Below are 14,562 nucleotides of genomic sequence, written 5' to 3' on the forward strand. Positions count from 1 at the left end.
TATAATTGAGAAGAACAAAGTGTATAAGAGAACAAAATTCCATACCAATACGTGGTTTACAGTGGGAGATTTAGAACGGCCATAATTTTACAGAATTTCATGACCCAAAAAATTTTCATCCCTTTATATCTTCTACATTTATAGATTTGTGCACAAAATAACTGTAGTTTATAATTGAGAAAAACAAAGTGTATAAGGGAACTAAATTCCATTACAATACGTGGTTTACAGTGGGAGATATAGAACGGCCATAATTTTACAGAATTTCATGACCCAAAAAATTTTCATCCCTTTATATCTTCTACATTTATAGATCTGTGCACAAAATAAATATAGTTTATAATTAAGAAAAACAAAGTGTATAAGAGAACAAAATTCTATACCAATACGTGGTTCACAGTGGGAGATATTGAACGGGCACAATTTTACAGAATTTCATGACCCAAATAATTTTCAACCCTTTATATCAGTGGTTCTTAACCTTTTCATAGACGCGAAACACAATAATATGTATATATTTTTCTCGCGGAACACTAACATTAAATAATTTGAAATTCGGTATTTAGCAAGAACTTAAAATTAAATTCAAATTAAAAAAAAAAAGGAATAATTTTTTGTTTTCGTATCTTTCCTGAGTTTCTAAATTTCATTACATTTAAAATTGAAATTTCGCGGAACACTTGGACCACATTCGCGGAACACTACTGGGTTAAGAACCCCTGGGTTAGAGAATACTAGATTCAAACGCGGAGTTTGCAGGTTCGAATCCAGCTGCTGTCCCTTAGGTTTTTTTTTTTTCTTTCTTGCTAGGGCCTCCATTATTTGGTATCCCTTTACACAGTGGGCGAAATACAGCAGTAAGCTGCAAAAGAAAATTTGTCCGCTTCTTCAAAACTTCTAGGTCTTGACGAGGAAAGTTTTGATTCCCTTGAAGACAGTCGACTATTCAGCTGCTGCTTTTCTTTTTAAGATAGCTAATTTGACGTGGTTTTTTTTTAGCCGAAATCTTGTCTAGCTTTTGTAATTGAATGTTCCGCCTATCCAGATATAGATGTGTCCGCAATGTTTCTCAGTTTTTCAACTCACATTCAGCAGATAGAAAAGTGGTACACACGTGCAGTTGTAGCTGTACCAGATTCAGTGCCCGAAGAACTGGATATTCCTGCATCTGATAAGAAGATTAGCATCTATATATAAAAGAGACATAAAAAAAAACAACTTCTTATATAACCCCTATTGGATCTGCTAGTGATTTAAATGCTGATCTCCACATGTTACAAATTAAATGCCACTTGCAAATGTATAAGCGAGAGGGTTGGATTGGTTATGTGGCGGGCCAAGTTCCCCCTTCATGGAGGGTTGAAAGACAAGTTCACTAACATCATCCCCTTGTCTCTGGAACTCAACTAACCTCGCCCAACGTGAACGCATTGCCAAGTGGCACATATCATCGTAAGATCGCCCTCTTTGTCCCCAAGTCCGTCTGTATATCCCTCTACCACAGAACTCCCTTAGTTGTCACCCCTTTTCCAGACTCCCCACCAGCCACTCTTAGACAAGTAGCTGATGATACACCCACCCTCTACATCATCTATGCATCATCATTTTTGACACTCCTCCTCTTTGCACACATAAAAAAAAGAAAGAATGGAGTATAATAACAAGTAACAAGTGCAGCAGCAGTCTTGAAGCTGGTTGCACAGCCGCTTTGCTTTTAATATCCAATTATGTAGGTATTGTTTGGCCCGATATATGTGGCAGCCAGGACAGATGGTGTCCTTTCAGAAGTTGCACAGCTCTAAATAAACAACTGCTTTCATAGATTTTATTTTTATTTACTTCACTTTTCGTTTTTTTATAATAATTTTATTACGTACGTACGTATATGTCATATGGTATTCGCAAACACATCATCCATTGAATACTGTATTTATTGATTCCAAATGAAAACCACTTGTGCTTTTTAATCTACTTTAAGCAGATGATCAATGAGAAACTTAAATAATTCTTCTTTAAACAAAGATTGTGGTTAGTTCTGGAGAGCTAGATAATAAATACCCTTGCAGCTCTCATATTTATTGTATTCCTGACCGGTTTCGAACTTGCATCCATGAGTCAGCAAGTGCAGTTCAATCCGCAACCAAAAATGAAGTCGAAATCTCTACACCTATTTCTCACGATCTATTTCTGACAATGAATTAAAGACCGAATCTTGTCAGGGATACAATAAACATGCTTCTTTGTATTGGATAAAATTTTATAAAATATTGGATAAAATTATAGTTTAGGTTTTCTACCGTTGTTAAATTGGTGATTTTTGAGAATATTGAGGTGCGGTCAATCAAAAGAATTTAAACACAAATTTTGTTTCATCTCACCAACGTTTCGGTAAATCTATTACCTTCTTCAGGGTCTGTACCAAAAAAATGTTACACTAATATAGATTAGATTAGATAATAGATGGGACGGGACCTACGCACCACGGCACCGCAGCCACAAGAGACTTATTGTGCCAGTCCCTTCTTAGTTCTAGTAAACGAACCCTCTCCTCCTGGGTTGAGGACCTTCCCTACTAGTTCTTTTTGCGCTACTATCTCCTTCGGCCTCAGCGTTCCAAAGGTTTCATAGCGCAAACGCTCGATTGCAACGCAATCTTCCTGACATAATCTGCACAACGGCCCCGAGCTGATAAGCCCCACCATGCGCAGATGCTTTTTGAACCTACCGTGCCCCTGCGAATAGGCCTGTAATCAGATTAATCTGATTTCTGCCCAAACACAAGGTCTCTTTGGTTCTTTGCTTACACAGCCAAGGCCAATCATGGTCTTGCTGTGTTTAACCCCAGGACACATAACCCAGTTCTTTTCCGTGCTCCCTCCAGATCCAATCTCTCCGTACGAACCGTACCCCCAGATGATCCCCAGGACAGGCTCCTAGACCGATGAAAGAAGTGTTAGATCCATTCCTGGCCAGATGATCAGCTTTTTCATTCCCTTCAATACCCACATGACCCGGCACCCATTCCAACCGAACTTTGTTGTGCCGAGCCAGTAGTTCTAAGGCCTTCCTGCATTCCCAAACCAGGGAAGAGGTCATTCTGAAGTATACAAGAGCCTTCAGTGCAGCCTGGCTGTCCCAAAAGGCTAATATAGATATAGATTGAGTAACATCAAAATTATGCAACAATTTTTCTTTTTAACGATTTTTTGAAATTATTTTTAGAAATAAGTAAAAATAAAAATATTTTAAAAAAAAGGATTTGAGGTTGAGAGGGCCTTGGATAAGTGGATTTGACTGGAAGAGATAGTTTGGAGTGAAATTTGAGGTAACGGAGTTTGGCTTTAGCGGAAGCAAGGGAGTTTTTAAGTCGTAATGAGGTATGAGATGTAAAAGGGAGCTTTGACAATGGTACTTAGGATTTTGGATTGTAAGGATTGAATACGATTGAGGTCTGTGCGTTTGGCAGTCCAAGTATAGAACATAAGTCCATATTGGAGCTAGCAGAGTGTTGTATAGTTGTCGTTTGTTTTTTAAAGTGAGTTTGGAGCGTTTGTCTAATAGTTTCTTTAACATTTTGCATCTTTGATTCAGTGCAGTTCGTTTAAGTCTAGTATGAGGGTTCCATGTCAATCGTTTGTACAGTAGGAGTTCTGGATAACAGAATTGAGAAACTGCTGGAAGCGAAGTGTGATTGAAATATAAGGGAAGAAGATTTTTTCGGTTTAAGGTGAAAACAGTGTGCATGGTTCTTTGTTGATTGAACTTTATTTACGAGGGTCGTTTGAAAAGTCCGTGCAAAGTCAGAGAGATAGCACTACTGGCGCGTATCGAGGTTATGTTTAGTTAGTAGCATCTCATGGAAGAACACAAACCAAGTTTCAGCCAGATCGGTCTATTTCTTTGTGTTTTGCACTCGTTTGAACCGAGGAAGTCGAGTGATTTTCAAAAAATGGACGAAAAAGAATTTCGTGTGTTGATTAAACACTACTTTATGAAAGGCAAAACGCCTCAGGAGACTAAAGAGAAGCTTGATAAACATTATGGTGACTCTGCACCTTCGATTAGAACAGTTTATAAGTGGTTTCAAAATTTTCGGAGTGGCCATATGGGCACAAGTGACGCTGAACGTTCTGGACGCCCTGGTGAGGTTACTACTCCAGAAATCATTGATAAAATCCATGATATGGTGATGGATGACAGAAGAGTGAAGGTGCGTGAGATTGCTAGTGCTGTGGGCATCTCGAATGAACGGGTACATAATATTTTGCATCAACATTTGGACATGACAAAGCTATCCGCAAGATGGGTGCCGCGATTGCTCACGCTTGACCAAAAACGAAATCGTGTGAAGTGTTGCAAGGACGGTTTGCAGCTGTTCCAGAAGAATCCGCAGGACTTTAAGCGTCGTTTCGTCACTGTGGATGAAACATGGATACATCACTACACTCCTGAGACCAAAGAACAATCTAAACAATGGGTTACCAAGGGGGAATCTGCGCCAAAAAAGGCGAAGACCGTTCCTTCGGCCGGAAAGATTATGGCGACTGTCTTTTGGGATTCGCAAGGAATAATCCTCATCGACTATCTGGAAAAGGGTAAAACTATTACAGGTGCATATTATTCATCGTTATTGGACCGTTTGAAAACCGAGCTGCAAGAAAAACGCCCACGATTGGCCCACAAAAAAGTCCTTTTCCATCACGACAACGCACCAGCTCACACCTCAGCAGTTGTGGTCGCAAAATTAATGGAAATAGGGTTCCAACTCGTTTCACATCCCCCCTATTCTCCAGACTTGGCTCCCTCGGACTACTATTTGTTCCCCAATATGAAGAAATGGCTGGCGGGAAAAAGATTTTATTCAAACGAGGAGGTGATTGCAGAAATGAATGGCTATTTTTCAGACTTGGACCAATCCTATTATTCGGAAGGGATCAACAAACTAGAGCAGCGTTGGACGAAGTGTATAAGCCTAAAAGGAGACTATGTTGAAAAATAAAAAAAGGTTTACCCCAAAAAATTAAGTAGTTTTTATTTTTGCACAGACTTTTCAAACGATCCTCGTAAAAACCAAAAAAAAAAAAACTTTCGAACTCTAAACTGACATTTGCAAAAACTCAAAATAGAGAAGCTAAATGCTCACAATGCTCTCACTTATTAGTCTTAAGAGAAAATATGAGCTTAACTAATGGAACAGATTTGCAACTAAATTTACCAGCTTACATTTACAAAAAGAAAAAAAAAAATATCTTGCCCCCAAAAAATATCATTAATAATAATAGAAAAAAAAGTGAACATTGGGCGGTAAAAAAAAAAGTCACGTGTGATGGAGATTTTTTTTTTTGCGGGTAATTTAAATTTTTATCACTCACATTCCCTTGGCGAGACGAAGTAGGGCTACCAGTATATACACAGTTCTGCCAACTAACTCTCATTTCTTTGAAAAAACACGAGGGTGCTCTAGCTAACAATTTCCGCCCTGGACTCCATTATCACCTTTATTATTTTCAATCCTAACTACTTTAGGCTCTTCTTTACCTTTTATATTTATTCTTCCCTTTCATATAGGTATATATTGTTCAACTCTTTTTTTCTTTTTCAGACAATAAAACTTAGAGGCTTATTCGGGGTTTTATTTAGTTTCTTTCTAAGGGCTTAGAAAGACTAAAAAAAATTGTAAATTTCTGTAACACGCACCAAGTACCTGATTTCTTTGAAATGGTGTCTGTTTCACTTTGCTACATAACTAGAAAAAGTATTGTAAATCGTAAAATTTTTCTATTTTTAGCTCTAACCTGATATCCATCTAGCTCAAGCTGGTGTTCCTCAGGGCAGTGTCCTAGGTCCTCTTCTTTACTCCTTGTATACAGCAGATATACCTCATCATCCAAATACCATCCTCTCCACCTTTGCTGACGATACTGGAATCTTATCTCCTCATTCCGATCCTCTTATCGCTACACGAACTCTACAAACACATATCAACCACTTACAGGACTGGCTTTACAAATGGAGAATCAAAACTAACGTTACGAAATCAAAATTTATAGTATTTACTCTTAAGACGGAAAATCCTACCTCCTATCATCTTGAACCAAACTCCAGTACCAACTGTGGACAAAGTACGCTACCTTGGACTGCACCTAGACAAACGGTTGACATGTAATCCCCCATACTAGACTGAAAAGACAAGAAACTAACCAACGCTACAAAACTTCTCCCCAGACTACTTGGCAAACGATCGAAACTTAACCTACATAACAAAAGACCCTTATACGAGGAAGCTACTGTTACTGCGACTGATCATACAGCATCGAAGTATGGGGGATCGACTAAACCGTTCCAACTCACTACGCCTCCAGATATTACAGTCAAAAAATACTTCGAAAAATTATTAACGCTCCGTTCTATTTACTTAACCTCACTATCCATAATGACCCCAAAATCCCTTTCATTACAGATCTTGCTAACACTCGTTTTCTTAAAATTTCATTCCTCTACAGCAGCTCATCCTAACCCTCTCGTAGAACACCTATCTTCCTCCACATTGCCAGGTAATCCTCTAAAGAGATTGAAGAGAAGATGGCCTCGTGATCTACTCTTATCGTGAGAGCAGTATAGCAAGAGCACGTTACTGGAGTAACACCACTGGGTGCCTTCTCCACTCATGATTTTCTTCTATTTCTTTTTTCTTTTACCATATTTGCTTGTTGCAACAACCGTTGCAGTGGTAAATTCCAATAAAAGATTTAGAGGGGAAAAAAAAGAAAGCAAAAAAAATACAAAATGGTCTCCTAGTGATTTTGTTAACAGTAACGATGGTAACAGCGAGTTTATTGAAAATAATCCCAACACCCATCTCATAATATTAATCTCATTAACAAAAACTTACAGTTTAAAAAGTTAAGTTGAAGGATTGATTAAACGACAAAAGGTACACAAATCAGCAAGTACCCAACATTTCATTCATATTTCAGCCATTTAGACACTAAGTGCTAATGGATAAAATTTAAGAGGAAATGAAGTGAATTCGTTGCCTGCCACCGTAAAAAAAAGAAAAGAAGATGGACTACCAGACATTAGTCAGTTAAAAAAAAACGTTTACAGTAACCAGAAAAAAAGGCAGATGTCCCGATTCTCTAACGATCTCCTGTTCAGGTAGTCTAGCCGTCATTAATGCCTAGGCAGAGACTGATATTCTTTATTTTTAGAAAGCAAATTCTTTTTCCTAACGGAATACGAGTAACATCTGCAACTTACAAAAGAAGATGCACTTAAATTTTTTTTTGCCTTTGAATTCGAAGATTTACTGCAAATAGAACTTCTATATGCAATTAGATCTGATGTCAGGAAACAAACTAGTATCAAATGTTAATAATGTAAAACAGTACTCCTGTTAGTAGGTGTAATAGCAGGATAACACTTTAATGTCACGTAGACTAACCCCAACTTTCTGCCAAACTTTATCAAAATCAGGCTAAAATTTACAGTGTAATTAGTGTTAATTACTAATTATTAACTAGTATTAGGAGAAGGGGCAAACCTACCTGGGGGCAAACTTCGCTCCTTAACTGTGTTCAGCGTTGAGACCGACGATAGCCATATCTTTAATTTAAAATTCAACATCTATATATCATTACGTATTATAACTAGAACATTGCAATTTATACCATCCATAGAGTTAACCTTTCTCTATAATACGGTAAAGAATTCATTGCATTCTCAACAGTACGAGGGAGATATAAAGGTTTGAAATTTGTACGAACGACCAAACCTCAAAAATTTAACCTTCTATATCTCATTAAATATTATCACTAAAACTTTCTAATTTATACCTGTTGTAGAGCAAACTATTCTCTACAATTCACTAAAGTTTTCATTAAAATCTGAAAAATAGGGAGAGAGATACAACTGTTTGAAATTTGGACGAATTTGAATACCTCCAAAATTTAACCTTCTATATCTCATTTACTGTTATAACTAAAACATTGCAATTTATACCAGCCATAGAGTTAACTTTTCTCTACAATTCAGTAAAGAATTCATTGAATTCTCAACAGTACGAGGGAGATTCAACTGTTTGAAATTTGACCGAATTTGAAAATCTCAAAAATTTAATCCTCTTTATCTCATTAACTGCTATAACTAAAACATTGCAATTTATATCAGTCACAGAGCTAACTTTTCTCTACAATTAGGTAAAGAATTCATTGAAATCTGAGCAATATGGAGATAGATATAAAAGTTTGAAATTTGACCGAATTTGAAAATCTCAAAAATTTAACCTTTATAAGCTCATTATCCAGGTATTACATGCGTTATCTACTTCATTACTTCCTAGTTTACTTAATGTTACGCATGCACCGACAATAGCTATAACACCTACTGCTGCAATGAAAGTCCATTGTTTCCAGCTTTGAATGTTGGCAAAGCCAAATTTTCCCAATGCACCCATCTCTAAAACATTGAAATTTATACCATTTATTGAGCCAACTTTTCTCTACAATTCGGTAAAGAATTCATTGAAATCACAACAGTACGAAGAGAGATTCATTGGTTTGAAATTTGAAAACCTCCAAAATTTAACCTTCTATATCACATTATCTAACATCACTAAAATATTGAAATTTATATCATTTATAGAGCCAACTTTTCTCTACAATTCGGTAAAGAATTCATTGAAATCACAACAGTACGAAGAGAGATTCATTGGTTTGAAATTTGAAAACCTCCAAAATTTAACCTTCTATATCACATTATCTAACATCACTAAAACATTGAAATTTATACCATTTATAGAGCCAACTTTTCTCTACAATTCGGTAAAGAATTCATTAAATTAATCGAAGGAAATCGAAGAAATTGACTGAATAAAACTTTTCTCTAAATTGCGCTTCACTCGATTTTCTTTTAACTGAAAGTGCAAAAACTTCATTCTATAGTGTAACACTATTAGTGTTAAACATTGTTCGTTGAAAACAAATTATTGTAAAAGGATCTGGGAAATATGGATTTCTAATTTTAATAATTAAATTGCATTCCTCGCAGTTCGCGATATTATTATACAAAACACACACTCGATTAATTTAGTAGAAGTTCTAATATTAAAGCAAATTTTATTGTTTTATAAATAGTTAAATTTTGCGCAAAATAGCAAAGCGTTTTAATCTAGTATTTTAGCGAAAGAAAAGTCGAAGAAATTGCAGCAGTTTATTGCTTTTTAATCTTGCGCATTTCCGTCTGATCGTTTCCGTCAAGGCATAACTACCCTTGGATTTCTTCATTTTAGCTCACGTATTACAAAGGCGCCTTTTCAATTATTAAATTCTTATGAGCCTAGCTTCCATACTTAATGAAGTAATCAAGAAATTACATAATTAATGAGTGGCTCGCATTTTTTTAAAAAAATACTATTATTGGAAGGAGTCAATGACAAATAAAGTTATAGTTTATTGTGCACAACATTTGGTAAAATGAAGGTTTAATATTGTTTAAATTATTCTGAAATTATTAGATGCATAAATCACTTCTAAATTTAAATTTCATTCTTCCTAAAAGCGCATATTATTGTATAATATACGTTTCATCACTACAGACTGGTAGAGGTTCAGTTGCATATTTGCGGGACAGGTGCACATGTTTGCAAAAAATAAATAAATAAAAGTTTAATGTTCTAGAAAGAGAGCAGTGAGCCTTAAAGATGGTGATGACCTTCAATCGCAAGAAAATAAAATAAATGTGAAATTTAAATCAGGCTACTTTATTTAGAAAATAAATTTAGAAATAGCTGCAGCTTCTGCTTCATACTTTAATATGGTCTTTAATATTTAGTTTCAAAAGGGTTGAACCTACTTACGTAGTGAATTTAGGTCTTTAAAATTGTTTTATTCCAAGAGCTGCATGTTTCAGAATAGCAAAATTCTAAAAAATATTTCTGGCAAGTTATATTTTATATAAAACAAAATGAGACCGCTCAGAATATCGCGTAGATTTCCTCTTTAAAGCCAGGAAACAATATAAATTTTAAACAAAGTGCAGGGTGGGGATTAGCTCAGTGCTATGTGCACACTGCATTAACACCAATGGAAGCCTTAAATTTTCTAAATTCTGAAAAGAAAACTTTTTACTTCAGTTTAATTTTAAATTCTTCCTGCAATTGTGACAATAAACGAGAAACGTATGCTCTAAATTTGTGAAATGAAAAGACCAATTCGCTGTAGATTAGGCTCGGTAATTGAATTTAGAATAATGTATTAACTTGAGCTTTAGACGTATACAGAATTAAGATTCAAAATTTAAATTTCTAACAATTGCAACTGTAAAATTTGCAACAAGCTATTGTGATTCTAGAATAAAATGAATTGATTGGAAGAAGGTATCCAGTGGTAATTGCTTCATGGCGCTGGATGATCACGAGGTCATTGGCAACTGAAGGTAATAGGTAAGGTTAGGCTTGAAAGCTGCTGTACAAGAGGATTGTGATGATAGTAGGATAAGGAGTTGTGGAATCTTGGATAGAGGATTTGTATAAGATGAGACACGAAGGGAATGGATAGATCATTATGTAGGATTTTATTGGAGACATAATAAGGAGCATTGATGATTATTCAAAGGATTTCGTAAGGATTTGTTCGGTAAAGGTTGTAATTCTTAGATTTTAATTTTTAATCAAAAAATATGGAAGAAGTTCAATTTTGTATACACGTTAATTTTAGTTGCTATTCTATTGTGCCCTTTTTACTGGTGCTAGACGAATCCTTGCAGCATCCTTTCCAATTCAAGATGATGAATAGATCTTAGACTGTGATAGAATTCTAAGGAGGGTAAGGAGTGCTTCTCCAGCTCTTGGTAAGTGCCCAAATTTGAATAGTGTCCCAAAGTTTTGAAGAATATTTGTCCCTTAAGTATATGTCCAGAAAGTTTATTCAAAGAAAATGATGCTAGAATTTCGCCCACGCTTGATTTTGGTGTAGAGATTAATCTTATTTCTTAAATAATGAAGGCAGTGGTGTGAATAAGAACGTAAACAAAATGGAAAGGCTCTTTTTTTATTCAGTTTGTGAACAGAAGGAATGGTTTCTATTTCTCTTCTTTTTTTCTAACCAAACTGAGGGTGTTAAGATTTAGTGTGGAAGTGAGTATACAATTTGGAAAGGGTTGGACGGTCTAGGCTGGGGCAGCGAAAGTAACTACCGGGGCAGCCTGCTAGTTAAGTGGCCACATACGCCCGTTTTGTTGAGTTACAGTATTATAACACATCTGGGCCACATATGGTCTGCATTCGCTCAGAAAGAAAGATGAATCTCTGGCCTAATTCTATAACTAACAACTATTAAATCATATTTTAAGATTTATAAATTCTTAAAATTTATTTTTTTGTGATACCACCTCAAAAATGGATATTTTCAATGTTAACTTAAAATCGAAATACTGCACGATTTGTTTATTTTATTTTACTTAATCATTTGTAAAATAGGTATTAATACCTTTTTGTAAAATGTGGATTAGGTCCCTCTCTGCTAGATAATATATTTGATTTAATAGACCTAAACTAAAGGGTTTCGCTCATTCATCCATCTTTAGAGGTTTGGTATAGAGATTTTGACTTCACTTACGTTAGGATCTCGCACGTGTATTTGAGTCAGCCATCTTTGAAATCGCTGGTTATTTTTTCCATTTTTCCAAGAATGCTGTGAGAGTTCCAAGTCAGCTATTTGTCCGTGGAAGACCCAGGACATGAACTAATAATCTCTTTCATACTGTAAATATTATAATAATAATAATTATTATTAAAAAAATAAAGTACTAATTTTAAGTTATTCTTAATAATCAAGTATATACATTATTTTCTAGTTTATCTGGACTATATCATGGAAAGAAAAAATCTTCCCAGTTGCAATGCCACCTAAATAATAATTCTCTTTCTCCAGGTGGTTTGGATCTCCATTAGCCACCTGGATATCACTCATATTTTCTATTCTTGTCATCTGCAAGTTCACTTTCTTTTATTATTACCTTCACTGTTTTCCATATGTCTTCCTTAACGGGGTATGAAGAATTCTATCATAATTACATGTTGTACTTAACGTCGTAATAAATTTAATTAAAACCTAAACTACTGCTAGTGCCATTAAAACTATCTGGTAATTAACATCAAAGAGAAATGTTTTGTTGCTTGGAAGTTCTCCTCCATTTTGTAGTACAGAATGATAGTTTTAATTGCTGTGTACTATTGTTTAAATAGATTGTATTCATTTTAATGGCTCATTTTGGGCCAAGAAAATAATTAAGGTGAGAACAAATTATTTTAACTATTTTACAATTAATGTTTATTCTGCCAAGTTAAAAACTTATTCATTAAATTCAAAAAATCTTTGGGGGTTCACTCTGCAGCGTGCTGCTTGTTCTACTGTCAGCTTTAACTCGCTAATACTCTCCCTTCCAATGTGTTGTTCGTTATACCTAGAAGTGAATGACGAGCGACTATCACGCAACCCACACAAGAGATTGGAACCCATAGGAACTAAATAAACGGTACAACCTGATGCTGCTGCGACTAATAGCGCTGGTATCTAAATTTGGGTTCCTGTATAACGCATTAGATTACTGGTCTAGGTGATCTGTCTTTAGATATTTCTTGTCCCCAGAAACTTGTTCGTTCTACTGTAAATTAGGACATAATTTCTTTTTAACTTTGATAAATTGATATGCACGTCGAGCGCTGTTATTAATAAAGCGCAGAACGGAGGATTCTAATATTTGAACAACTCAGTTGAAGGCAGATAATGTATTTAGTTTATTTGTAGAATCCTTTTTTTTTTTAGCTGTGCAAGCCAGATTGCACTTCCGTTGATGACGCTACAATTCTTTCTTCTTACTCTAGCCCTACGACAACACTTTCTCATCTACATTCACGCCTAAACATGATAAAAACTTCGGCTAAAAAAGGAAAATTAATCCTATGAAATGACTGCAAATCACGTTCACTCTGCAGCGTGCTGCTTGTTCTGCTGTCAGCTTTAACTCGCTAATACTCTACCTTCCAATGTGTTGTTCGTTATACCTAGAAGTGAATGACGAGCGACTATCTCGCAACCCACACAAGAGATTGGAACCCGTAGGAACTAAATAAACGGTACAACCTGATGCTGCTGCGACTAATAGATATTGAAAATTACTTCTGGAACACAAAAGACTGATTTACTCAAATGCATACTCTAACCAAGATGGTCTCACAAACTGAAACTAGTGAGTTTCAAAACAATCTTCAACTCTTCTGACCAAAAATTGTCAAATATCAAATGCTCCGAAAAACGCTACTCTCCGCAAAGATCTCAACAGTTCTTACAAAACATAAATAGCAAAATTACCTCCTGAAGTTTCAACCTCTCCTCCGTATACCAAGAATATGGTGCTAACTCCTCACCCATTCGAGGTAAAGCGTCGAGACCCCCCAAAAAGGCTCATCTACATGAAATTCCGAATCGAATGACACCTCATTCATGAAAATCGGTTAGCGCGTTTAGGCGCTACGTTGTTTACAAAAAAGGTAACAACAACAAGAACCAGGCCAATTTTTGAAAATGCTGATTTTGCCCATTTTAAGCAACTTTTTTTCCCTCAAAATCTATTTGATCTGGGTTGTTGCTAACAAAAATTACAGTTATAAAGGAGGATTTGCCCTATGTTTTAAAGAAAATTTGGGAATTTTATCTTTTATAGGAAAAGAGAAAAAAGTTGGGTGTTTTTTAACGTTACACTTTTTCGTGCAGTCAACCCTTGTACAACTGTCCTACCGGACAGTTTTAATTCAAAGAAAGAAAATTCCTCAACTCTTTTCCTTTCCGCTTTAACCCTCCTTACTACGAATCAGACAACTGCTGAGCTACTGTTAGCCTCGCAGAACTTAGACTCAACGCAGTCCAGCAAGAGTTTCACCATAGGGTAAGCATCTTTCTTCACGTCAACGAAGTCGCAAAGCTACAAATCTGTTGATTTACTGGTTCTATTTATAAAGTGTTAATTTCGAATAATTTAAAAAATAGAAATAAAGCTGTAATAGTTCTTTTAAAAGAACAGTTTTCTTTTTTTAACATTTCGACTGTTTTCTGCCAAACACAGAATTAAGCTAGGGAAATTGCGGTAATTCCTCTAAATTGCAACTCCTCTACTTCTTAACTCCCTTTTCTTATTCAGTTGCATTTTGCATTTTTATTAGATCACTTAAAACTAGCCAATCTCTATTCCCAAGTGACAAATAACTTTTTTTTCACTTTAATATAGTGTACAGTGTCTACTTTGACAAGTTCTCCAGCATGGATATGTGTCTTAGAATGAGCACATACCTGTTTTAAAATTCTTTTAAATTTATAGCCAAATTTCTAAAGTTATTATTGCATAAAGTTCAACTCTCCTTATTATACTACAAATATGGGCTTGACCTACTAAAATCTGCAGAATGAGATTTCCATAAAAGTTCATCTAGAATAAATTTTGTGCTTAAACCTAGGGTAAACTTTCTTGTAAGACTGCAAATCTGGACTGTCTTTAAACGATGCAGAT

At 35.5% G+C, this 14,562-nt stretch overlaps 1 protein-coding gene and 1 long non-coding RNA gene across 3 annotated transcripts in view; one reads left to right on the forward strand and one right to left on the reverse strand.

The window, feature by feature from the left end:
• The window catches only part of LOC141458858 (neurogenic protein big brain-like), a 194,572-nt gene that overhangs the window by 117,512 nt on the left and 62,498 nt on the right, over positions 1 to 14,562 (forward strand). The gene's annotated exons all lie outside the window — the stretch shown is intronic.
• LOC141458859 (uncharacterized) overlaps positions 1 to 14,562 on the reverse strand; it is a 107,592-nt gene that overhangs the window by 34,320 nt on the left and 58,710 nt on the right. For both annotated transcript variants that reach the window (XR_012461229.1, XR_012461230.1), the window contains 2 exons: positions 11,616 to 11,759; positions 5,796 to 5,968 (listed from right to left, as the gene is read on the reverse strand). This is a non-coding gene — a long non-coding RNA (uncharacterized lncRNA). The remainder of the gene's footprint in view (positions 1 to 5,795; positions 5,969 to 11,615; positions 11,760 to 14,562) is intronic.

The sequence above is a fragment of the Rhodnius prolixus genome, unplaced genomic scaffold (assembly GCF_049639745.1).
Source record: "Rhodnius prolixus isolate KJV_2025 unplaced genomic scaffold, Rpr scaffold_5, whole genome shotgun sequence".
Classification (NCBI taxonomy): domain Eukaryota; kingdom Metazoa; phylum Arthropoda; class Insecta; order Hemiptera; family Reduviidae; genus Rhodnius; species Rhodnius prolixus.